This window comes from Camarhynchus parvulus, chromosome 15, assembly GCF_901933205.1.
Source record: "Camarhynchus parvulus chromosome 15, STF_HiC, whole genome shotgun sequence".
NCBI classification, from domain to species: Eukaryota; Metazoa; Chordata; class Aves; order Passeriformes; family Thraupidae; genus Camarhynchus; species Camarhynchus parvulus.
In genome coordinates, this window is record NC_044585.1 from 9694070 (window position 1) to 9700069 (window position 6000).

The following is a 6000-nucleotide window of genomic DNA, read 5'->3' on the forward strand; positions in this document are numbered from 1 at the left end:
CTAGGCCTGAGGAAAATCATCACCCAGTAGACTTAAATATCCTTTTGTGATCAGATGTTCAGGTCATACCAATCACAAGAATAAAAAGGAAACATTAGGGAGTTTTTTTAAGCAATAGCTGAAAATAGATAAAACAGTCACCACACTAAATTTAGTATGTTTTGGCAACACTCAATATCCAGGTTTTCATAAGAATTTGGTTTTCCTGCCAGTTAACAGAACTCAAGACACAGAATGTCCTCTTCACCTATAGAAGCCCTCTCAAGGCAGAGCAATTGACTTGCTCTGGTTTTGTTACTTGTAAATATTTTAATTATTCCTGGAACACAGTTTGAAAAGAATGGCCTGAGAGTTCAGAAGTTCATGGATATCCTTCAATCTCACTGAGAGGCAATGAAGGACAAGAGAACAGAGAACCAACTTCACTTCTAACCTAGCAAGAAGAGCATCTCCTCAGAATCAGCTGGAAGCACATATCCAGGCAACCCAAGAGCCAATTCCTGGACATTTTTAGGAAAAATCTGCACATCCAGCCGCCTAGGGCAGGTGCATCTCGAGTTTGTCAAGCATGAAGTCTTCCAGTTAAGCTGTTAAACCTACCAAGCCTGTGGTCACTCCAAGGGCCATGATTAGGATTCAAGACTGGTTGCTGTGGAGAGAATTCCTCAGCTCTCCTGATGCTATTATTCCAGTCTCTTTGGATGCAAGCTCCAGACAACCACACAGTGGTTTAAACTGCAAATCCTACTACCACAACCAGGGACTCTTTATTTAAAGAGATTTCTGAAGCAAAAGCAAAAAATCTGTGGCTTTTGCCCTACAATGCCTTTGGGCAATTCTTACACACAAAACTAAAAACACACCTAAAAACATTGCAACATTCCCAGGTTCCAGTCACCCCTGTGCACCAAACACAAACCAGTGATACAGACTGGGCTCACAGCATCACCACAAGCCTCATGCCTGGGCTTGCAGGATTGAGCATTTATTTCAGTCTCATCTTTCCAAGCAGCCCACAGCACACAGCAGGATCTCCTGCTCCAGAAAGGATTCACTGGAATGGTCCCTTCCTCCTCAAATGCTGCCTCCTGCTTGAGAATTGAACAAGCTGCACTTACCCTAAGAAATAAATAAATTTATAAAATCAATGAGCAGAAAGGCTGCAGCACTGCACACCTCCCTGTGATCAACAGCATCATGGACATTCCCCCAGTTTGGGAAGTGAAAGACTTCAAACCTCATGCAAGAAAACATTCCATTAAAATAAACAGCTTGAAAATAAGGAAAGAACAGAAACATTATACATAAATGGATGCAGAACACTCCAATCTGCATTTAGACACACCCTCTTACTAGTCAAATTTTTCACTAACTACCCAGCATGACCAGTGCACTGCCAAAGGATACTTCCCCTGGATAGGGACAGTGCCAAGCTACCAACCCCTGTGGAGTGTCAATTTGAGAAATCACACCAAGGCTTAGAGAAATACCTTGATCTGTGAAACTCCCCAATAAGAAACCAGCAAGATTTTTAAACATATGAGCAGCCAGGAGAGGAAGTCACAACTGTAAGGTGTCCCTAGCTGACACACTCAGGGAAATCCTCTCCAATGTGATCCTGAGCCCTGTCCCTGGTCTGCACAGCACTCCCCACAAGCAAAACTACACAGTCAGAATTTTCAAGACTGTGGGAAGTTTTCTTATCTCTGTTTCCGAACTCAAGGACAGAAATCATATCAATTTGATTCACATGCTACTTGGAAAATCTGGCAGAAGGGAGGAAGCTCCATGGGCAACAACCAAACAGGGAATAACTCCAGGGCAAGGACCAGGGAGTGAAGAGCAACACATTCATTACCACGGAGACTGAGCTCCTTTTTCACTCTGCAGTAACCAAACACGTGCCAAAGAGAGGGCAGGTGACAGGACTGGTTTCAAAATTATCTAATAGCCAGAGAAACATGAGTGCTGAATGGAGCAGAGTCCAGGACAACACCCAAGCAAAATCACAGAGCTGTGCAAAGAATCCCAGGAGCAGGAATACCTCAGCTCTCCATCCACCTGGGACCTGCTGGTCAGGACTTGCTTTCACATGTGCTCTGAATGTCACCTTGAGCACATGGGGCAGGAAGGGCTGGTAAACTTATGAAACACAAAGTCTGAAATTCCTGCTTTCAGTAAAGCCTATTTTCAAGTCGTAACTGGGTTTTTTATTCCCCTTTGGAAGAAATCACACATTTGGGAAGCCTATTGCCTCTGCCACAGGAGTCTGCACACTTAAGAGGCTCAATTAACACCCAAGGTGATGATGCTGAACATGGCTGAAAATGGAATTAAAAAAGGAAAAAAAAAGCCAAAAAATTTCTGCAGCTAGACAAACCTCAGTATGGCAGAGGGAAAAACTGCTTCATCATCAGCCGTGGAAATTTTCTGAATCCCTGGTTATCTCGTCAGGAGCAGCACAGATGGGGACTGTGCCCTTTCTCCTGCCATAAGAGCAGCAGCTCCAGAACTGCAGCGTGAGCACAACCCTGGGGCTGGGGCCATGCACGTCCTTTACTGCCACATATAAAATGAGACAGCAAAAAATGACAAACCAAAGTATTCCAGTTGGAAACAGTCCTAGACTTTGCCTCCTTTTAGGGACTTTCCATACTGTGACACTCCAGAGTGACTTGGTTCTGTGTCTTCTATACATTGGGAAGGAAACATTTAGCTTAGAATTAGCTCAGGGCATTGTCTGAAAGAGAGGAAAAGTTTACACACCCATTTTCAATAAACTCTACACCTATCAAAAGGGAATTACAGGCTACAACATCTATTTAAATAGGATCCCAACCTCCTTAACTACCCTGAAGCACAAAGGCTTTATAGCTTTACTTACTTATAAATATCCTTGATAATTCTTACAGGAAAAGGCAGAGCACATTGCAAAGAAAATCCTAGCCAAAAAAACAAAAGAGGGGAAAAGTTTATAAATTCTTGAAGGTTTTTTTTTTTTTCTGAGAAAGTCTTTACCTGGATTAAGCTGCCAGGCAGCTTTATTAGCATTTCTGCCACACAACTGTCTGCTTCCCTACACACCCTGCAAACGTCACAGGAAAACAAAGAAAACTCCCATTTTTATGTGGTCGTTAGAAAGATGCAAATCCTTCTGGTTTGTGGAGGAGAGACAAGGAAAAGAAAATGCCAACAACCTTCAGCTCTGGCAAAAAAAGTACCTCAGAAGCAGCTGAACAACTTCCCAGTTACCCTGGAAACAGAGTTTACCCCTCAGCAGACAGGGAAAATTGCCTGCAATTACCACCCTGGAGTAAAGCACCAGTTTGGACAAAACATCAATTTCTGTTTGCTGCAGCTCCTTTAATGTGATCCCAGTAATTTATCATGAGCAATATTTGATCTGGAATGGAATTCTATTACCAAACCCCAAAGAGCCTGAGCTCTATTACCAGACCTGCAGGTATAATCAAAGGTTACAATATCTCCTGATGGCACAGAAGAGCTCTGCCATCTGCCAAGTGCGATTTCCCCTAATCCCATTCCTCACACACAAATCAGAATCGCCCGGATTACGCCACAGAAATAGAAGTCAAGTCAATACCTGAATCCACGGGATTAATCTCCCACCTCCAGACGGGAGAAAGGCAAGAACAGCAACAATGCTGCAGGCAGGCTCAGGAAGGCAAAGCTTTCCACCCGGCTCCGTGCAGCACCACACAGGAAATTCTGGGATTTCACTGATTAGCTTCACCCATCCACAATCCCAGTGCTGCTCCCTCCCAAATCCGAGCGCAGAACCCCGTGCAAATTCAAGGAACTGACCTCCACGTGATCTTTTGGAGCAGCTATTCCCACCCAGGAGCAGCGCTCCACGTCTCTCCGTGCACATATAAACCGCTTGGATTTGGAGTTAGGAGGAAAAATTAACAAATGAGCCGCGTATCACCAGAACAACACAAATCTGTCCGCCCAAGCGCTTCCAAAACAAAAATACATGCCCCTAGCAGGGGGGTTGGAATGAGATGAGCTTTAAGATCCTTTCCAACCCAAACTATCCTGAGATTCTATGCCAACAAACAAAGCTATGTGCATCTTCAATTAAAAAGCAGCATGATGACTTTAAACTGGCACTTCGAAGTAATTTTAACGAGCAGATAATATATTTCCTGAAATCCAAGGCATTAAGGAGTCACATACCACTCTCGAGAATGCCTGAATCCCTCCTGCTCTGCCCAAGGAGCCGTCGCCCGGCTGTAAACCAGGGGGGAGAAAGGGGGAGCATCTTTATTTGTCCATTTAAGACCTCCAAGCACATTACCATCCCTAATCCAGCGAGGAACAGATAATTGCAGCCCGCGTGGATTATAAAATTACGTTCTAATCCTCAGAGCCACGAGCAACACCACCATCCACCAAAAACCACCTACAACTCCCCCCCACCTCCAGCCGCCGAATTAGAACCACAGAACGGGATATTTTTTGGAGGAGGGCTTTTCTCTTCTTTTTAACCCACGAGGACAGCAGCCCTTGGTCTGACGCAGTGAGGAAGGAGCAGCCAGGAGGTCCGGCAGCGGGGCTCGGGGCCATGCGGGAGCGGAGAGCGCACCCTCGGCACGGGACCCGCTGCCCGTTCCCCCGGAGCCGGCGAGGCGGGCGAGGCACCCCCGGTGGAAGAGGGGAAGCGATTCCCGTGCCGGCCCCACGGCTGAGCGAGCACTGCCCGCCTTTGTCCCACCCAGCAGCACTCACCCAGCCGAACCACCAGCTGCTCGCTCCGCAAAACCGGGCGCCGGCTCCGCCGCACCGGGGAAGTTGCTTGAAGTGAAGTTGGGCGCGGAGCGGCCTTTCCCCCACGGCCGCGGCGGCGGGTGGCGAGCGGCGGCCGGGCACGGCCGGGGGCGGGGCGGGCAGGGGGCCGTCCCTCGGCGCTTCCCCGGAGCGAGGGGCTGCGGGAAGGCGGCGGGAGGGCGGCAGGAGGGCGGCGGGAGGCGGGAATGTCCCGCCCCGGTGCCGGTCCGGCCCCTTCGCCCCGGCGGTCGCGGGGCCCCGCGGGAAGCGCCGCTGTTGCCATGGTGACCGCGCTGTGCGGGCCGTGGGCGGGGCTTCCCGCGCGCAGCGCGGCCGCGATTGGCTCCGCCCCGCTCCACCTGCTCCTGCGGGGACACGGGTTCGAGTCCCGGCCCCGCCGTCCCGAGGGACAGCGGCTGGGCGTGGGTAGGGCTGGGAAATGTGGGGTGTGTCAAGATTATCTTACTGTGTCCACTTCTGGACAAGGATAAATAAAAATGGGAGATACTGGAGAGAGTCCAGCAGAGGCCACAAGGATAATGTAATTACTGATCTAAATCTGGAGCATTTTTGTGATGAGGAGAGACTGCAGGAGCTGGGCCTGGTCAGTCTGGAAGGAATCTCACCAATCCATACAAACATCTCAAATCGTGTGCCAAGAGGGTGGTGCCAGGCTCTGTTCAGTGGTGCCCAGTGATAAGGAGCAGTAAACACAAGATCCACCTCAATAGGAGGAAGAAGATCTTCCAATGGAGGGTGGCTGAGCCCTGGGACAGCTGCCCAGGGAGGAGTCTCCCTTTCTGGACACATTCCAAACCCACCTGGGTGCAATCCTGTGTCACCTGCTCCAGGTGACCCTGCCTTGGCAGAGGGGTGGGACTGGATGATCTCCAGAGGGCCCTTCCTACCCCAACTGCTCTGGGATTGATTCTAATCAGTGGAACAAGCAACAGCTCCATCCCTTAGTCAAGGACACCCTTGAAAACTACAAGCTTTAAGGACCTGAATTTAAAAGTTGTATGTTTATGTAAACATTTGTAACTTTCAAAGCCAGTACATTCTATAGTTGAACTATGTTTGTTACAATAATAAAAATCACACCTGCAGGTTAGAAAGACCCTGCCCAGGTGAAGACCCTTCCTCTGGGTAGGGGGAAGCAACTTGGATGGAAATTACTGACAAATCGTAGTAAAGGATTGTGCTTGGAAA

The 6000-nt window shown here is 48.5% G+C and overlaps 1 protein-coding gene across 1 annotated transcript in view; it reads right to left on the reverse strand.

Annotated features, from left to right (window-relative positions):
• KIAA1671 (KIAA1671 ortholog) overlaps positions 1 to 5040 on the reverse strand; it is a 65428-nt gene extending 60388 nt beyond the window's left edge. Inside the window, 1 exon segment of the mRNA XM_030958900.1 lies at positions 4753 to 5040. The gene's annotated coding sequence lies outside the window, so the exon portion shown is untranslated.
• Positions 5041 to 6000: the final 960 nt, after the last annotated feature.